Here is a 21700-nt window from a genome sequence, read left to right on the forward strand (position 1 = left end):
CGTGGGTTTCCTCTGGTTTCCCCCACATGTTCAAAGACATGTAGTACAGGTGAATTGGGTAAGCTAAAATTGTCCATAGTGTATGAGTGTGTATGGATGTTTCCCAGTGATGGGTTGCAGCTGGAAAGGCATCCGCTGTGTAAAACATATGCTGGATGAGTTGGCGGTTCATTCCGCTGTGGCGACCGCAGATTAATAAAGGGACTAAGCCGAAAAGAAAATGAATGAATGAATGAAATGAATATACAACAGCGAATTGCTAAATTGTTAAGTGAAGAGTTTCCGTTTAGAAAAATTCCCACATTTTACTTTACCTGCTAGCAGGGGCGGATTTAGTGATTTGGGGGGCCTAAGCAGTTCCAGCCATGGGGCCCAACAGTCCTAAAATGCACCCTTTGTAATTGTAGTTTTATAAAAAATATATATATTTTTATTTTAAAGTTTTTTTTTCTTATAACACTGATTCTTCTTTTCCATGTTGAATCTTAATGAAATCTCCACATTTTTAAATATTTGATTTATGAATTCACAAAAAAAAAAGAATAAATTGAAAATAATGAATTGTTTTTTTTAAACTGAATCTTTACCTGATTTTACTGCTCCATGAATAGGGGTGGAAGACAAATTGTGCAGATGTATTATTAGGTAAAATTTGGTAGACCCTCACCAAACAAAATTTGATAAAAAAACAAAACAATGCTATGTGTATAGTTTATACTTCTAGGCATTTATTGCCCACCCCAGCCCCCCTCCTGGGGCCCTAAGCGGCTGCTTACTTTGCTTATTGGTTAAACCCACCCCTGCCTGCTAGCCTACTGTTTATTCGGGCTTCACGCGTGGCACTGGCGTCAATCAAACGACATCACAAAATAAAACTACTCAATTTAATCTACCCTAATGGAGGGATCATTTTTGCAGTGATTCTTTGAGGTAAAGCGGTATTTCTTCTTTCTCCGCGGGCAGCAGCTTCAGATTGTGCTTATGTTGGTGGGAGGTGGTCATGGCTTCGGTGTGCGCGCATGCGCCCAGAGCAGCGTTTGTCGCGCTCGAGCAGAAGACTCGACGCTGTCAAGGAAACGCGCACGCTGGACGCATCGCTCCGAGATTTACAAACAACCCAACCTGTCTCGCGCACCGTTATTCACAGCATCCGTCGCAGAAATAAACGTCCTTTGACCGATGTATGCGATGTAACAAAACAGAGGGAGAGCAATATAAGGACTGAAATCAGAAATACGCCTCGCCAGCGCTTGATATACACAGGTAAACGGGCTTTTTAATCGGTTTTGCATCTCTCATGGGCTCGGACAAAGCTGAGCTGCTAACGCTAACGTCGAGGGCAAATGCTGTGTTTGAGCAAATGAAGAGGCTGTGGTGTGTTTGTTGTGCTGTGTGTGTGTTATGGCGATGGACGATGATTTATGCTGTTTCGTAAAGAAAATGTTCCTAAAATGGGACGTGTGTTTTATTTTTATTTGCTTCGGCGAGAGATCATGTGGTACGAACAAATAAACCGTCTGGGGTCGACTGAGGCTGGGAACTTTGCTTCTAACTGCGACATTATACATCCTTATTTTTATGTTTACATAATTTATTAATTCTTAGTCGATCTCGTATGATTAAAGGTCCACAATTCCATATGGCTAGTGGTTTGTGAGGTACATTGCATTAAGCCACAAAAACCAAAATATGATTAAGTGATTGGTAATAAAGATTTTTTTTTGTTTCATTTCCTTTTTTATTGAGGTAAAGTTGGTTTTATATTCACACATTTGGACTTTTTCCTTAATATAATTTCAGAAAGGTATTCTTAGCAAATTTTAAATCATGAAATCATATTATTAGCCACTGATTATCAAAGACCAACAATGCTCACAGTCAAATAAATAGTGCTAATGTTGTTTTCAATTCATACTTGCATCAGATTTCAGACTGAATATTCAAGGTATCATTGTAAACTATATAGGGGGCATGTCACAAGTTGTCACTGAACGAATATGCAAATATAAAATTAACTTTACCTCAATCCTTTTTTTTAGTTAGATGTCTTAAGTGTTTGTGTTAAAGCATGTACTCAGAGCTATTTAAAACATATGTAAATGCCATGTGTCAAGTTTTTGGATAGCACATTTTTTTAATTAAAATTTCAATAAATAATTTACCTTTGATATTATTCTGTAATACTGTTTACATTTTTGTAACATGAATATATATTTAAAACCGTTATATACTGTTAATGTCAAAATATATCCAGGCCCCAAAAACACATTACAGTATATTCTATTAAGAGGCAATGTCAATTTTATCAAATTTACTAGTGTAAATAATTGGTGTCGAGTGTGCTTAGAATTTTCTTTGACCACAAGCTGAAATGGGTCTGTTTACTTGAACTGCGGCATTGTTGTTTGTTCTGCTTACTGGACTTATTAATAAGTCATTGATGTAAAGTTGGTTTTATATTGACACATTTGGACTTTCTCCTTATTAATATCAGTTCGGAAAAGTATTATTTGCAAATTCTGAGTGGTGAAATCATAATAGCAACCAATGACTATCAAAATATATTGTTCATGGTCAATTAAATTGTTTTAATGTTGTTTTGAAGTCATTTAAATGCGATTTCAAATCCAATATTCGAATTAGCATGCTAAACAATATAAGGGCCGTTAAATGAACGAATATAAATATAAAACCAACTTTATATCAAGTCTTTTATTGACTTGATTTTACTTTATATTCGCACATTCTGACTTTCTTCTAATAATATCATTTCGAAAAAGTATTATTTGGAAATTCTGAATGGTGAAATCATAATAGCAACCAATGACAATCAAAATACAATATTCAAATTAGCATGTTAAACAATATAAGGGCCATCAAGTGAAAAAATGTGCGAATATAAAACCAACTTTACCTCAATTAATAAGTATTTTAACATACAGTCCAAGTAACATACAGCCAAAGTCAATTCTCACAAACAAACCATGCCGTTTAATCTTAATTTCTAATATTTTAGACCTAATAACAAAGACTCCTTTAAAAAATATTTATTTGTTCTTGCATAAAATATGTTGAGGTTTGTTTGTTATTTGTACATGCTAAATTCTTGAGGTTCTTAAGATTGAAAGGCACTATATACACTTATACAAATATTATTTATTATTATTATTATTATTATTATTATTATTATTTTTGTTTTGTTTTTTGTTTGTTTTTGTTTTTTCTTTCCATCCACATTGTTGTTTGTTTATTTATTTTTATAAAAATGCTATTTTCAAGTCCCAGTGTGGACTTACAAAAGTGATGACAGTTTTAGTCATGGAACCAATTCAACTAAAATGGGGGGCACCACTGTACAGCTGAAGATTTGGACTGCAATGTTAAAGATTAAAGTCCATTTTTAGAATACCTATAGCGTTTTTAAATGAAAATGCAGTTTCAAAATTATAAAGATTAGTGTGTAGACAGACGTAGTCTAAAACATTTGATTTCATTGAAACTTATAGACTGTACATGTACTCAGCTTCAGGTTTTTTGTGCTCAAGTAAAGCCCTGCTCACACTGTGAGATTTCAGCCACGAGTTTGTCATCTGAGACAAATTTGGGAAATCCTAAAAAAATTCCTGAAATCCTAGGCTAAAATCTGTGGTCTTTGATTGTTGGTTTGACATGTTCACAGACTGCCACTTAATGCCCGTTGCGATCAGATTTTGCCTCCGATGAAGTTTCCTGCAGTGTGACAACAGCTACGATGAACTTCAATCCAAGAAACCAATAGGAGCTCAGAATCTGATGATGCAATTCTTGCGACAATTCAAATGACTAAAGTGAAATGTTTTTTTTTTCTTCCTGGTTTTATTATTGAGGCGTGCTGTGTGCAAAATTGCCACTACAGATTGTTTATGTTTGCTGTGAAGAATAATTTCAGAACAGGGGATAGTGAAAGTGCGACGGGTGAATGATGTCAAACTCCAGGGGAGTTTTCTTCCGTGTTTGGTGCATCTTCATTGTCGTTCAGTCTGACATTATGACAGCTGAGATCTTACAGTGTGACATGGGAGCCATGTACATGCAGTCTGACATACTACAATCGTTCAGGATTAAAAAAAATAAATAAATCAGACAGTGTGAGCCGGCCTTTAGAGAGAGTAATGAAGACATAAGTTTCAAGAGTTCCCACTTAGATATGCTTGGCGTATAAAGCAGGTTCGGCATGCTGTCCCGGGAGAGAACCCTGAGCTCGGAGATATTTGAGCCCAGGGCTCCCGCCCGGTCAATAAGCATATCAGGAGATCCGAGATCAGGTAGGTCACGAGAGCTCCCCCTTTAGAAAAGGGAGGAAAAGGAGGAGATGGGGTGGAAGGGGGGATTCTTCCAAACGAAGATAGAAACAGTAGGGAGAAAATGATCCATTTATAGTAAACTAGGATCACTCTGATTGAATTATTACTGATTACAGATGAGTGGCCAGACGTGCTCAATCATATCACGTGCTCCTCTCGAAATTAGTTTATGAAACTTCACTTAAAGTTACTCTCAATAATTGACTTCGCCTGTGTATAAATCTGGGCTGTGCAATTAATCGAAACCAATTTTTATGCACATTTTGTCAGTAATGTTGATGATCTTTACTTATCACAGAGCCGTGTTTTCCTGATAAAATGTGCATGGTAATCACAGCTATTGATTTAATCGCATTTGCGACTTTCAGTTTGGCTAATCCTCAGCCCTAATTGACCTTATTCTTCAATGCGGAAGTGCTCTCCTTTTTACGATTATTTTAGTATTTTCGATTCAGCTGACTATGGGAGAAATGACTAGGAATAATAAACAAGGGTCAAACTACTTGCTCTACAAACAAGTGTTCATTACTATACATGAAAACTAGAATAGAATAAGAAAACATCAGTATGCATCATGAGGAAGCCCAACAAGCTGTTTTAACATATAATAATCAATGGAAGTAAATGAGACCGAAAGTCTCAAGCTAAAAAGATTCCAATGGCTGCGTCCACTCGTACATGAAGAATAAAGCCAATACAAATTGTTCAAATTTAAAGAATGGAGTTTATGAAGTTACCCATGCTATGTTGTTGTGTCATGTTGTTGACTAGTTAGGCTAGTAGTGTGCTGACTGTGAACTTTTCACCACCATTGTTTGATTTGGGCACTCTTCCCGACTATGCGTTTTTCAGGGATATATCCAGTATCAGAGTTTGAGAGTTTGTGTGTTTTCATAGCTGGGGTTTCACTGTCTTGACCTGTATTACCTGGTTAGGCAACACTTGGGAAGAAACTGAACAACCTCAGGTTTTTTCTCCTTGAGGCCAATAGAAATGATTATGTCAGAGTTTCAGCGCAGGTCAGAAATTTCCACCTTGCTCGACATTTTTCTCAGTTGTTTTTCTTACCTGTAAGTCAGTCATCCTATTGTCTGTATTTGCTCAGCAGGCAACCTCTCTTCCCTCCGTTGTGTTTGTGTACAAATGAAAAGCAATCCCTGTGTAAAAGTGCTGTTTGCTGCTATTTTGCCTTTGCCTTTTGTTACCCGCCACCAAAAAAAGAAAATGCAAGCATGGCCTGTCTATTGAGCTCATCGAAAAGGCCTTTCCAGGTCACACTACATATCAGGATACTAGACAGCTGGACTAAACTAGTGCCTTTCTCATTTTCTCTCTGCCATTCATTTCAGTTGGCAGCAGTTTTTAAATCATTCAGTTCAAGTTTCCAGTAAACAAACCCAAAAACAACCACAAACACACTCAATCACAACCTGGTTTACTGGCATGCTTACTCAGCAATATCAGGCAGCCGTTGGGCACGATCGATGCTGTGTTGTTGTCACTGCACTTACTTTACATGAGTGTCACAGTGGTCATCATCGATGCTGCAAATCAATCCACTGCTGCACCATGTCATCAGTCTTAGCCTGGTTGGTCTGGATGCTGCCAGGAAGTTAATGAGTTCATATGGTTTACGGTATGTACTGTAAAGTTTCAGTATCGACAACCATATTTAAAAACGGGTGCTAATCCTTTAGATTTATTGTTTTGTGTGTGCAGAAAGCACAAGACTTTGCCAAAGCTGTGAGAACTGACACTGTAATTTGATGTTTTGGTGTCTTGTGCTTTTGTTTTCCATTTTTTTTGACAAATTTTGACGAAGTTTTTCAAATTAATATCAAAGTGGCATTTGTGTCATGGTCCGTGATTTTTAACTGAACCTTATCATGTTTGGAAGGCCACTTCTCAGAGTTCACTTTTAAAGTGTTGCCATGTCCACTCATGTTAAGCATTACAAGCACTCACTATTAAGCATCTTTGGGATAAGTAATTCAGATTATTTCAGTTAAAAAGCAATCTCAATATTTTGGTACAGTATGTGGCGATTAAATATTTTGGGGTCAATTTATTATAGGCTTTTACATTTATTATAGACTTGTAAATGTATTTGCAGGGGTTTTTTCTAGAAAGTTTTTTTTTTTTTTTGACCCACTAATGGGTCAAGCTGTATCTCATTTCCTGTGATTTCTTGCACCACACATAGCTTGAGAGATGCAACTTTGACATGCTTTTAAATATGTCATTAGCAACTTTAAATGTTCATTTAGGTTTAGTAGTGATTCACACTTAGAATTTTTGTAAATATAATTGTCACTACAGGCAAATATCTGTAATTAATTTGGTTGTTGATAGATTTATGTTTGTGATCAAAAGCAGGATTTCTGGAAAAAAAAAACACAAGCTATAGAGTGAAGGAACTATGATGTCACCTTGTAGGATAATTGGCTGCTAGAATAAATCTGGTTCCCCCAATAAAATCCTTAAAGGATTTTCCCATAGGCTTTGTGAAGATTGCAAATAATAAGCTCTGTGTTCAAACACTGTTCATTACACTTAAATGTTTTGTCCAACTGGATAATCCTCACACGAAAATACAACTTTGAGCACTTTTGGATCTTATATGTAAACGAAAGAACTGAAAAGCTAACATTAGACTTTTAACGGACTACAGTGCCTTTGGGGCGCTTGCCTGTGATGTCAGCACCACCCTGCTACAGACAACTTTTGAAGCTCATTTTTAGAAATATTGTCCATGACAGAGATTTACTTGGTTTATTACATTATAATCCACGCTATATATTCTAAACAAATAAATACGCAAAAACACATCTGTATAGACCTACATGCCTTTTGGTTAGTTTTTTAGGTGGGAAATACATTTTTGTTTTGCTTTACGGTTGTTGTAAAAGTTTTAAAACCCTATGTATAAATGTGCCTGCATAGTATTATCATAAGACATATTTAAGTAAGCGTATTGCTCGCGTGCATGCAGCCCACTTACCTTAGTAACAGACAACAGAAATCAGGCGTGAGGGACTATATGTCTATATAAGTCTATATGCCTGCAAGTTCCATCATGGATAGAGAACAACATTCAATATACTTTTTTTGTCACGAAGTACAGCAAAATACAGTGCTGTATTTCTGTACAGCAGCCCATACAGTCACATATGCTATAAATTTTAAGGAGTGTAAATTTTTGCAGTTATGACAGTTAATGCAGTTATGAGTTAAATGTGTTCAGATGAAGAGAAAAACAGATGAAAAATCAATTGATCACATTAAAATGACAATTAATATTTATTAGAGCTGTGAACCTACACTGGTCTCACGGTTCGGTTACAATTATCATGCCATCGATTTGGTTCAATTCGATATCTCGGTGCATCACGATACATTGACGATGCTTTCCATACGCAGTTTTATTTTTTCTTAACAGCAGCAATTCTTATACTTAAATGTATAAATATATTGATATACTTTTTGTAAAACAATTTTGTCTTGTAATACAAACAGTAAGATGTACCTTTAAACTGTACCTTTAAACAACATGAGCATTTATAGCAAAAAATATAAACAAATATAAATATCCCGCTCGCTTTCTGATCCTTCTCTACCAAGTTCTCTTATACCCCTGCGATTGGCTTTTGTGCGCTGCGCTCTTCACAGATGAGTGACACTGATAAACGGCAGCGGCGATCACAGCTGATCCATGATAGATGCGGTGGAGAAAACTCTGCAGACACGCGCTCGTGTCTGTATCCAGAAGTATCGCTGTAACAGCCGAGAGGAGAGAAAAAGTCACGCCAGCAGGTCAAATGGGCCACAGTGAGAGAGAAATGGAGTTTACTTTCATTTTCTCAATCGCAGTGAAATATGGGCTTCTGCTGTAAGTGTCAGTGAAAGACTGTCTAGAAAACACACACGCACTGAAATTGTGCACAGTTTCTGCGTTTTTAAGTAGTTGGAGCGTTGTAAATACTCACGCTCGCCTCCCTCGCCATAGTAAGCTACGGCGACATAGCACATATGAGATAGATGACATCACTACATAATAACCGGTTATAATTATTACTGAACCGATAGCGAATTGTCTGCGTCTGCATCGCGGTGCACCGAAGAAACAATAAATTTTGACACCCCTAATATTTATGCAGTTTTTACACATTTATTCACACATTTGCATTACTGAGAGCAGGAAAAAGACAGACTGCACTGGTAAGCAGTATCTTCATAATATCATTAAATTAAAATAAAAGATCAACAAATTAATCTGTCTTGAGAGTCTTTACAAGTGCATTATCTTCACACAACATGAATTCCCAATTAGAAAAATACAACAAACTGTAAAATACTATTCATGAAAATACTTAAATAACAGACAAATCCAAATGCACAATGCAAACGGACTGTGTTCCAGACCAGTTCAGCTTGATGACGTATAATGTCTCCGACACCGTCTGTAGTCCCATTTAGCAACTTGATAGCAACCATCTTTTTAAAGAAGCGTAACCGACTTTAAAAAAAAAAAAAATCAAGAGTTTGATGTAATTTATGTGTTATGTCGTAGAATAAAACGTGAAAGTATCTTAAGTTTCTGGTAGTCACGAATTTAAGTGATTTAACCGAAATCCTATTAAAAAAAAACATAAATTTTTGGACGAGGAAACCGGAACTGCTAAATTGCTAACTCGCTTCTGAGTTTTTGCATACAAATTGTACTTCTCTATACCTGTACTTCTACTCAGTGAATGTAAAAAATTGTCAGCTAGTCTTTATTATTGCATCTATGTCTATGTAGTCGAATACATGTAAATATAATTAAATGAATGAATAAATAATATGGGGGGGATAATATGAGAAGATAACAGAATGTTGAGGTGACCCATAATCAGTGTAATTACACAGACCCTAATCAAATAGTCATTTAGGCAAGCAACCAACTCAGTTATAAAAATCCTTAGTTTTTGTTGCTGTTTTTATCTATTTAAGTGTATGTAATCTGCAGATCATTTATTACAAACTGTTACACATCCTACTGAAACAAACAATAGAAAAGGAGACAAAAATGTAGGATTTGGTTCTATGCATTGGTTGCTCATTGATTAAATGGAGGCACATCTGAATGTGAGCTTTCAGTAGGTTCAAAATCAGGGATAAAAATACTGAGAAGTGCAGTCTAAAAGTTGGCAAATTGAAGTTTGTTCTTTTACCAAAGGATGTCGTAATTAGTAATCGCATAATCAAAAATTTAATGCAACTTATGCACACATGATTCATTTATAATATAATCAATAACATGTATTTAGAAAGTATATTTTTTATTTTTTTTATTAGACAGAAGCTATTGTTTAAGACTCAAGCTAAACTTTTTTTTCTGGTCTGGATCTTTTCTGGGTTGTGGGCTTCATCCATCTCCATTCACCCCACAGCCATATTTCACTCTCCACTAAACCCGTTGGTTGCTCTCCAGACACCCCAGTTTCATTCTCCTGTTAGCCTGCCCCATTTACACAGATGAAGGACCCATCCATATCCCAAAAAAGCTACTGGAACTCCAGATACAAAGCAGGTCGCAGATCACAGCAGTACTCACAGCACTGGCTTCAGGGAATGACCCCCTTTCCTCCAGGCCTTATCCAGCCAGGGGTTTGTGCACTGGGGCACGGGGACTTCAGGTCACATGGTCGCCTGGCTGATTTGTTCCAATTGTGCTGAATGCAGCACATTTAATTGTGTGTGACGGAGTGAGAAGAGTTCATGAGAGGGAGACAGAGAGAGAGCGTTATTAACCCTCAAGCACGTGCTAGTTTAACAAATATACTCTTATTTAATGCTACAGCTTGGGCTTTTCTGAAACCACAGGGAGTCATATCTCACATTCCTTTTTCATCTCGCATTACAGCAGTGTCATTCATGACAAGAAAGAATCTTCTGATCCACTGTCCACATGATGAGGGCACAGCCTTTGATTCATGGACATTTGCTGTGTCTGGAGCAGGATTATTATACATTAAACTAAACTAAAACCTTTGTTAAAAGAGATGTACAGTATAGAATAATTTTCAAGTATTAATAGCTTTTTACTGCCGATACGTGAACCAAACTTTAAAAAGAAGACCTTCCCCAAATGAGGTTTTTGTGTGTGTGTGACATTGTAATGTTTACACCCCCCCCCCCCCCAAGAGCATATCTTCTGTTTTAAGATAAATGAAATGAATAGTTACAACTTTCATGATAATGCTAAAAGAGCCATTCTGTTATGGAAAGTCAATGTGGAAGGTAAAGTGATTAACTCACAAATAATCTTATGCGGTCACAGTATATTGTCTCATGTAGTCTATAATAATTCATTGCATGTATATAGTGCTTTTTCTGGTCACTCTACACATTTAATCTCCTTAACCATTACCAGTGTACAGCATCCACCTTAATGACATAGCGGCAGCCCCAGATTATTGGTGAAGAGGATACAGAGTGATGAAGCCAATTATTATTTGGGGATGATTAAGCAATCGTGATGAAGAAAGGCCTGTGGGCCAGGATGCCGGGAACACAATCCTACCCTTTATTAAAGTCATCCTGAGATTTTTAACAACCACAGAGTCAGGACCTTTGTTTAAAAGCTTTTTTGAAAGACTGTGCTCACTGGCAGTAAAAAATCCCTGTCACTATACTGGAACATTAGGATCCACAAAGGCCACAGGTTGAGCACTTTCTGCTGGCTCCATTTATACCCCCTGAGAAAGGTATAACGGAGGTTGGAGCTAGCCCCAAATGGGCTGGTCAGCCCCAAGTAGGTGGGACTTGAGCTCCAAGTGGGCTGTATAAACCTCCTAAAGTCTTTTACAGGACACGGAGTCCAACCTGTTGTGTTTTTTGAATGTTTTATCTAGGGCTAGGCGATAAAATCAATATCGGTATTTATTCACTGAACAATATATCGACAATATAGATAATTTATAAAGTCCGGTATGATGCGCTATAGTTTTATTCAAATGTGGCTGCTGAGCGCGCGCCTTGGAAGCAATGCCAATAAGCTTAGTGTGTAAGTTTGTAATTTTTAATGGAGGTGTGTGACATGCACCACGCACGCATGGGAGTGATGTGCACATGATGTGCAAGCGGCACACACGTGACATGTACATTTTCCAGGTACACCTAGTTAAAATATATCTGAACTTTTCCGAATGCCCTGAGCGCAACGCGATTCATGTAAGTAGAATTAACCAATCTGCTTTACACTTTCTATGGAATATACACATTTCAGTAATAACAACAGACTAATTACCTCAGACAAACACAGAGCACCCAAACACTGCAGTGCGTTTTACTTTTCTCCATAAACTTGTATCGGAGCTGCAGCAATGGTTTGTTCATTCGTCATCAACTGAGAAAACGGCTAAGTCTCTCGCCTAGTTATGAGAGACGGCATAGAAATAATGAAAGAAAGCACGCACTCACGCTTGTCACTTCAGGTCAGAATAACAACACATGCGAAAATGAGTGCCGTATAGCAGCGGTGAGGAGATCCAAAAGAGGATGCCAGAGTGGCTTTTCGGTTTCTTTTCTTGTGCATCCCAGCCACTAGCTCCCCATCTGAAAGATTTTTAGAATAGTGGGTAATATAGTCATTCAACTTCACAATTTGTAATGTTTCCCAAGTATTTAAGTAATGATGGCTGGTTCCTTTACTTGAAAGCTCAGATTTGATTATCATAATTTGTTTTGTTTACATAGTTTGATACTGTGTCATTATTATTGACACCTTACAGATGTTGATCTGCCTTTACCATTGCACACACTTTAAAACATTTTATCAAGCTTAAGAGTCTTAAGAGATCAGATATTTTGTTTAAATATTTTTGTTTTTGACTATTAAAACTATTTACTTTCATAATGTTGTTGTTAAAAAATGTTCAATAATTATCGATATCGAATGATATGAAACATGATATCGTGATAATTTGTTTTGCAGTATTGCCCTGCCCTATCTGCATCTACTCCAACCTCACAGTAACTTGTCGTGTTTATTAATGTCTACACCTACCAAACACTATACCCAACCTCACAGTAACCTGTTGTGTTTTATTAATGTCTATTACACCTGCGCCAACCCTAAACCCAGTTTTCTTTTGGTCAGCCTTCCACTTGGAGCTTCAAACCAAGCACAACCCATAGCTTCAGTGGGCAACCATGAGCATATAGTGTGTGTGTGGGTTTATTGAATCATGAATAATATTTAATCTCTTGTATATTATGTGTGCATGAGTGGTAGCAAGTTGCTAGCTGCAGATCACTTAACGACCACTAGGGTCGCTAATAACAACTGCAATTCTACATATATCACTTTAATTAAAATTAGGCTGAAATATAACACAATTATTTAAAATTAGGGCTCATGAAGGGATATAAATTGTAGTTACATTGAAATAAATAATAATACAAGTGATCAATGCACATGAAATACAAATTCTTAAAATGACTCTGCAAAGAAACTGATATAAAAGCTAATTAATTAAAAAAAATGTATAATAGTATATAAAAGAACACTGTTTTTGACCTTGAGAGGGATTATGTGCAGCATTTGCTCTGTCTGTCTAACTATCTTGTCTGTCCAAGTGTTTGGCTCTTCTTTTTTGATCAAGCAACAATCAGGAGGCATGAAAAGAAACCATGGCAACACTTCCTCTCAGTCTGCACTAATGACACTCTTGTTCTGTATTCTGAGCAGCTCTGAATATTTGGAGAACAGAATGTAATCGTATTTCCTTACAGTGTTTTTTTTTTTTTTTGTTTAGTGGCTTTGGTTGGGGGTTGCTCAGCACAGATCCCAGAGCACAGAGCCTTGATCCCAACATTAAAGAGGTGAAGGGAAGCCCGTGGAAAGGGGGGTAGGGGGAGATCAGGGGCTCTGGAATCTGAGCTGCACAAACACACGTCTGCTCATCAGATCAACAGCTAATGCAGCTCTGCTGTTTAAGCTCATTTTGATTTGACATTTACAACGTTTTGTCCTCCTGTTTGCTGGGAAAAGAGAAGGGGAGCAGAAATGTATCTAGTGTTTATGGATATTAATGCACATCCACACAAAACTGACAATTAAGCATGAACATAAGTCTGAAATTGGTGATAGAAGTAGAAAAATTCAATGTTTATTTATCAATGACTCTCATTCTACATTTGAGTTATGTGCATATGTTTTAAGGGTAAAAATAAATAAAGTCATTGAAAGTATTGTTATGGCAAAAATAGATTCTGCATCGATTCTGAGGTATTAAAATGCATTATGCTCTATTGAATACATTCTGAGCTTAGTGTTTAACAGCAGCTTAAGCGGTATACTTAACAAACAGCCATACTCTGCTTGCATCTAGTTTTTTTTATTATAAATATCACTTGAACTTAACCTGCTTGGAAAAGTTAAATTGAATTACAAGGGCTCTATTTTAATGATCTAAGTGTAAATTCTAAGGTGCATGGTGCAATAAGGGTGTGTCCAAATACACTTTTGCTATTTTAAGGACAAAAAGATATGGTTTGTGCCCTGGTCAAACAGGGATGTGGCGGACTGTGTGAGCAGAAAAACTGAACGCTTCACTTGCGAGAAAACGGTTAAACAGACCATCTGTGCGAAGATAAAGAATGACCCTCCTCCATTTGGCCTCTTTACTTTAACTCTTTACTTTGCTCCTTTACTTTTGTAGATAAGGAAACGATGGAAACTCACTCCACGGAAGACATCTATTTGCTTATATATTTAATTTAGTTTGTTAAGCGCAAAGATTTATTTAAAGAATTTTCCAGCAAGCGAATAAATGAACAATAATAACGAAGTGTGGTCAAAAAACTGAGTTGTATCCAAACACACTTCATATTCTTATGTCCCATACTGTATGGTGATGCGTCTCCAAAACCAGACAGGTGGACAAATCTAAACTTGTTTTTATATTATAAATATGTCATAAATAATATAAATATGCATATAATGAATAATATTACTAATAATAACATAATACATATGCAGATTCTCTTGAATAAACTAAATATCATAATTGTGCGCATCTGCAATGGTCACATCTCAGGATCTGCAACGTTGAGTCTGGATTATACTTAACAGTTCAGAACATGTCATTTCTGGAGTTCAATCATAACAGCATTAGCAATGGTTAATTGTATTTATTTACACTATGTAGACTATAGTGTTATTTTACTGTTGATTATTCAATTACTTACCTAAAGAATGTTTTAGTTCATTAGTATCTTTGCTCTATTGTATGTATGTATGCTTGTGATTTGTTTATTGTACTTTATGCAGATGGTCTCCCCTGCAGAACAATCCCAGTCAGTCCAGTGCTAACCAATTAATATGGTTAAGTTGTATTCATTTCGCAAATACATTTCAGAAAATCTAAATATCGGAATGTCCATTTTGTCCAATGTCCCTAGATTATATTATGCTGTGTTTACATTAATCTTGTGATGTAAAGCCCGGCTTTAAAATGCTAAACATTTGAAGCAAATCAGGCTGCATGGACATGATTCCCATGTCACACATAAAACCTCAGTTGTCATATTTGTCAGACTGAACAATAAAAGACGCGCCAAACATGGACATACAGGAAAACTCATCCAGAGTTTGACGTCATCCATCCGTTACACTTTCACTTGCACGTTCTGACATGATACATCATTGAAAACATAATAACCTGTTTTGTTTTCCTGCGATGGTTTGACATTGTCTTGCTTATTGCGTCATCAGATTTGGTGCTCATATTGGTTCTTGGTTCGTCATATCTGAAGTCACACTGCAGAGAAGTCACTAAAAACTGGAAAATCTGATCACAATGGCCATTAACATGCTGTGTTGAACATGTCTGACCAACTTTTAAAGACTACAGATTTTAGAATATTGGAATCCTTTAGGTTTTTCCAAATTTGTCTCAGACGACTAAATCATGGCTGAAACTGCACAGTGTGAGCATCACTTTACACGACTCAGTCGAATGCGCAAGTACTCTTCCTCTATAGTTAAAAAGTTGCCTAGAGTGCCACCTGCTGTTAAAATCTTTGAGGATGGAGAGAGATTGTCAATCTCATTATCACCAGGGTTTTCACTGTCATGGCATTTTGTGGGTGCTAAAAGTGGCCAGTTTGCTTTGTAGTACTATTCTTATAAGTTCTGTAAAGACACAAGCTAGTGTTTCTAAATTATGTTTCCTTAATTTTACAAACTGACTTTGGCAAATGTATCAATGCAGTAAGAATCTAATATATTCAAAATCGACTTCTTTTTGGTTTCACTTTAACACATTTTAGACGAAGATATTTGTCAATGTGACACTGCCTCAGCAATCATAATTTGATTATTTGCTACATAGACTGACTTTTTGTGAAACGTTATGTTGGAATAAAGGATTACAAAATAATTCAAAATCACACATTTTCAAGTAGTATGCTATTCTATTACTAATTTGAGCCCACGGTATTCTTCAGCTTTTACTTTACATTTTTGCTGAAATTAATTATTGCTGATGTCAACTACTGAAGTGATGCCGTAATATCCTCCGTGTTATAATTATATTAACATTGGCATACAGTAGGTCAGTTAACCTATTGAATTAAACACTATTACATCGTTTTAACTTCAAATAATATTTAACTTCAAATAATGAAAAACGTCAAATCGCCAGTCAACATTGAGTAACCCTAATATTTGTACTTGTTTAACCAAAGTGTGGAGAATGTATTTTCAAAAAATAGTTGATTATCAGCTTTAGCCACCCCCAAAAGTGTAAAAATAAATAGATTTTTTTAAAATTGATGTTATTATTAAGATTAGGAACTGTTGTCATGTATTATTTGTAATTTTGTCAAATGATTGAATTGCAATTCTTTTTATGAAATATTTATTTCACTCCTTTCAAACAGATTACAGTTTCATTTGGTTTGAGCATTTTTATTATGGATCAGGTTTATTTGGACTTGACTTCAGTTCTAAAGCAAATTGGAATGAGCTCATTAATACATTAAGCATGTTTAGAAGTCATTTCAATGTTTCTTTCTTTTTTTATATCCCACCTTACATTATATATATGAATGGCACTTTCTGTATTGAAATTTCCCAGGCTTGTTAAACGCTCATTGAGGCTAGGCTTATAAGTGATATTATATCGAACCGCAATAAAATTTATGTCAATAACAATGATAAGCTCTGGACTTTTTTTACCCTATATTGATCTAAGAGCCAATCACACAGCAGAAATGTACAACATTGGGAATCTAAAAGTGTGTTCATATTAGAGATGTCCCAGATTTTGTCACTGAACATTTATTGGCTGAAAATATGTTATGCCATTTAAGAGATAGCATTTTTGCCGTATCGTCCAGTCCTGAGCTCAAGTAACAAATCCCGTAGCACTCAGCAGCAAGTCTAGTTTCAGCCTTTTAGTACCATGCTGTTGTAGTAGGTAAAAGGGTCCCAAATAGTGGTATGGTATGGTCCGCTACTTTAGTACCTCTGACAGTGGAAACAGAAATAAAAACACCAAACTGTACCACTCGGTGGAAACAAGTCATCAGTTTTTTGAGCAACAAATTTTATTAGAATTGTGTTTCTCAACCACGTTCCTGGAGACCCACCAGTTCTGCACATTTCCGTGTCTTTTTAACCAAATACACCTGTTTTAGATCATCAGCTCATTAGCAGAGAATGAAAGACCTGTTATGGGTGTGACAGACAAAGGAGACATCCAAAACATGCAGGAATGTGGTTGAGAAACATTGTATTAGAATAAATTATGAATAGCTATGTGACACTGAAAGCTAGAGTAATGGCTTTTAGATATTTAACTTTGCTGTCACAGGAATAATGACATATAAAATATCTGTAATAAAATATCTATATAATTTTCTATAAGTATTTAACATGTTTCCTATAAAACACGCAGCCTTGATTAGCAGAAGCTTCTTTAAAAACATTTACAAATCTTACCAACCGCAACTTTTCAACTGTAAACTGGTAGAATCTCTCTGATGTAACAAACTAGATTAAATCCTATTCAGAAAATTAACTTCATGGCTAATGATATGATGTGTGATATTTTGCAAGCAGACCGCAGGCACTTTGCTCACAGTGGGAGATGAGTGTTTGATAGCATTACATTGACTTTTAAACACATGCCTGGTGAGAGGGAGAGCTGGTCCTTTAATTCCATTATAAATGCCGTCTGTTTCACACAGAGCAGATGCCCGTGCACAGGCTCAAACGTAATAAATGACACTGACGTACATTAAAAGCCACCCTTCGACCTACACATCCACAAAAGATTTAATGTCATGCAAACAGAGACGACACACTCAAGCACTCATGCTGATGTACTGCTCCTAATCAGATGATTGTGGATGAGTGTTCGGCAAATGAGGTGAACCACATATCCTTATCACTTTTAGTATTTACATCACACGTTACTGCTTTTTTTATGCCCCACACACATTACAGCAACATTAATTCACCTTCTATAAGGTCTCTGACCCTGTTCTTCTGTCAAAAAGAGATGATCAGTTTCAGACATGGCTAAGATAGTTGTTAAATAAATCACTAAATGAATAAGTGAACGTGTGTTGAGATTTTTCTGATGTCAGAGGGCGGGGTTGATGAGAGTGGGTGTGGCTCTGCTGCATTCTTGTCATCTTGCTGAGATGTATGCTAGAGGATTCTCGCTGCACCATTTTTCACTTCTTGCTCTTTAATTCAATCCTCGCTCAGAAGCCATTTCAGTGTTGTTTCCATGGCAACAACACCAAGGCCCCTCCTGGTGAGGTGGCACACTTTTTAGCTCTCTCTTTGCTTTCATTCACTGAATTTCTCAGTTTTTTCCCATAATTCTCAGAATTTTCTTATTTTGCTATTTTATAGTATTATATTATTATACATAACATAGATACAATTTAGAATATTTTTTTTAAAAAGTGCATCAATTCGGAGATTTTCAAAATGCATCGCTGTTTTCTCGTTAATTGAGTTTTTTTTTCTTTTTAAACACCTGATGGCGCTCTAGGCTAGTTTAACCATCCTCTTAAAGCTGATTTATACTTCTGCGTAGAGTTATTGGCGTGACCCACGGTGCAAGCCTTGCGCGTAGTCATATATTTATACGTCTGCGTGAGGTTTGTGTTGCTCTGCAATAACTCTTCCGCAACACTAGCTGGCAGTAGGTTTTTTGTTCCTTTGTTTTGAGTTTATTCAGTAGAGTTTTGTTTTTTTTTCATGCTCATTCAGTGGTGGGCAGACGTGCAACAACTTTAATCATAAGGTAAACACAAAACAATAGTTTATATCTGGAGCTTCTTTATGAGAATCGACACTTGTAAACAAACGCTCCATCGGGCTCGTGGCTCTCAGCACCGCCCATGCTCATCACTGCTACCAAGCTGACCAATCACAGAGCGTGTGCTACGCATCGTTGCGATGTAGTTAAATTTTTTGAGAGATGCTTGTGTCAGTGTTGACAGCAGTTACGACGAGGGCTATGCGACTGCTCAAAGGCCGGATCATATGCGAGCGCTTGACGCAGAAGTAGGGCTGCACTATTCTGGCTAAAATGAGAATCACGATTTTATTTTGCTTAAGATCACGATTTTCTCACACTTCTGTAGATGTAAAACAAAGGTTATTATGAGTAGGCTATTGTTATACATGTGGTAAAACGACAATAATAATATTAGGCCTATGTGTAGGTCTACTTTTGGTTAAAACGGTAAATTTTGTATAGACTAGGAATAGTGGACCTGAATAGACTTTAAATTTGTCATGGTTGTTAATGCACAGTAAGATGATGACATCAGAATACAACTATTCATAAATCTAAAGTTGAATTATTAAGTTACTATTATTAAGAGACATATGCTTACAATCTGTAATTGTCAACATCATTAGACCATTTTTTTTTTCACTAAAATAAAATGTGACATTTATCATTATCATTCTATCTTGCGTTATATTCAACATTATATAGGCTAGAGTAGTTAAACATTTATTCTCATGCACAACACTTAGTGTATTCACTATGAATAAAAAAACATATCAAATGGTTTTCGTAATCATACCTCTAAAATGCGATATAATCATTGAAATTATGTGCGCATTTTCGGTTTCACTTTTACTGCTGACATTGGCTCATGTCATGGTTGCCGTCACTCAGAAAAAAACATGCATACATGCAAATCAACAATCAATGATTGACAAATACATCATTACATTAAGACAGAAATTTTAATTTTTGGGTCAGTTATAAACTATAATTGCATATATGTGACACTTTTATAGCCATTTGGAGGTGTCCATGTTCCTGAGCTATGTATATAAAACAATGTGAAGACTTGTCAGTCTGCCTTTATCTCTCCTGAACTTGAAAATAAAATTGGCTGAATATCAGAGATGCTGGGTTAAGATCGAGTTGGGGGGGTCGAATCGAGATCACAATCTTTTTTCGATTAGCTGTGCAGCCTTGCGCAGAAGTATGAATCCGCTTTTACCTGCAAATAACTAATAGGAAGAGCGCTTCTGCATCCATGTAAGTCATGTAAGTTGCCTTTTATGTCACAATATTAATGTAAACTCAGCTCACTTTGAACACTGTTGTAATTTATTAATGATTATTTTAGGTTCAGGTGGTATGTGTAAGGAATTAGATGTAAGAAGAGTACAGCTGCTTGTAAAGCATACAGCGCCATCTACTGTGAAAAACTAAGCTGAAAATCCATTCAAGAAAGAATAGTGGTGCATTTTAAATAAATCAGAATCGATGCAGAATCAATTTCTCGAAAGTTTTTGCCACAGGCCTGTTTTTGTTTGTCATTTTGTTTTTTGTTTTTCCAATTTGTTTCAACTTTCTATGGTTCAAAATGTACCTTTATAGTTATTCCTTTTTAATTGTTTCAGTTAAGTGGAACTAAATGAAAATAAGAAATGTCACCCACCAAATAAAATAAGTTAAGTGTTTACTTTTACAAATGTTGTAATTTCCAGTTATGGAAACGTTTTTGTTTTAATTGATTGAGTTTAAGTTACTTACTTGTTCTGCATTACATTTATTCTAATATATTTTTTTCATTACTAGAATTTTTTGAATGGACATTGAACAGTTTTCTCTTACTTTCACACTTTTCCAGGCATAACACTACAATGTTATATTAAATATCCTTTTGCTTAACCACATGTAAAAGACATTTTATACTCCAAAATTATTCCCAACACGTTTATAATAAAAGTGTTTTTACTAACTGATTCAACAGATCATTTCCTTGTATTTTATAAAGCATCATATATTTTTTGATTGGCTGAGATTCATGTAAAGTGAACGCAACTGTATGTAGTCAATTTTTAATTTAGCTGCATCATGTCAGGTTAGAATGTGCTGTTGTTGGCATCAGTTTCTTTGTCTCAAATTCTACATCTAACTAATAAAGCAGCTTATTTGGGAATCGTTGATGTATCCAAAGTCAGCCACAAACACAAACTGCACAATAATTCTGGGTTGTTTTGTTTGGCTCAGATTTAAACTAATCTAACCAGTGATTTTAAAAATATGATTAAAAAAAATCTAAATTTACCCAATTGTTGAGTTTGTCAATATTTTGCACAAGTGAATTTTGGTTTAAACAGCTCACCGTTTTTAGGAGTGTGCATCATTCCACCTTCCAGAACAAATCTCTGTCAACATCAAGGTCATGGGTTTGATTCCCAGTGACATTACTGATAAAATGCATAACATGAATTCTTTGAAAATTGGTTACCTTGGGGGAAAATATGTGTGTTGAATACATAAATGGTTCTGACATTCAGCCATGATGAACTGTCCAATGTTTTTGCTGTCTGATTTGTCCTTTGATTCCCCAAAACACACAGACAGATATTCTCTCTCTCTCTCTCTCTCTCTCTCTCTCTCTCTCTCTCTCTCTCTCTCTCTCTCTCTCTCTCTCTCTCTCTCTCTCTCTCTCTCCCTCTCTCTCTCTCTCTCTATCTCTCTCTCTCTCTATCTCTCTCTCTCTCTTTTTCTCTCTCTCTGTTCACTCATGCTTTTATTACTTACACTTCACACAGTCCAGCCGAGTGCTCAAGGGAGAGAGGATTACAAGCCTGTGTCTCTACAGTCTCACTCAACTCTACTGCTTTATTCATGAACAGACAGAGACTCAAGGAAGACAGATTGAAAGAGAGAGTGAATATTTTAGTGCAGTGCGATCTGTTATTGAACTGGTGTGTAATTGTTATGATGGTGAGAGAGAGATCGAGCTCGCATTTGATGAACAACTGAGAAAGAATTCTTAGATTAGAAAAACACTGACAGTCTGAA

General features: G+C 36.2%; 1 protein-coding gene across 2 annotated transcripts in view; it reads left to right on the forward strand.

Annotated features, from left to right (window-relative positions):
* The first annotated feature begins 1069 nt into the window (after nt 1–1069).
* zgc:109889 (uncharacterized protein LOC553542 homolog) overlaps nt 1070–21700 on the forward strand; it is a 56835-nt gene continuing 36204 nt past the window's right edge. For both annotated transcript variants that reach the window (XM_056461269.1, XM_056461270.1), the window contains exon 1: nt 1070–1263. The gene's annotated coding sequence lies outside the window, so the exon portion shown is untranslated. The remainder of the gene's footprint in view (nt 1264–21700) is intronic.

The sequence above is a fragment of the Danio aesculapii genome, chromosome 7, assembly GCF_903798145.1.
Source record: "Danio aesculapii chromosome 7, fDanAes4.1, whole genome shotgun sequence".
Classification (NCBI taxonomy): Eukaryota; Metazoa; Chordata; class Actinopteri; order Cypriniformes; family Danionidae; genus Danio; species Danio aesculapii.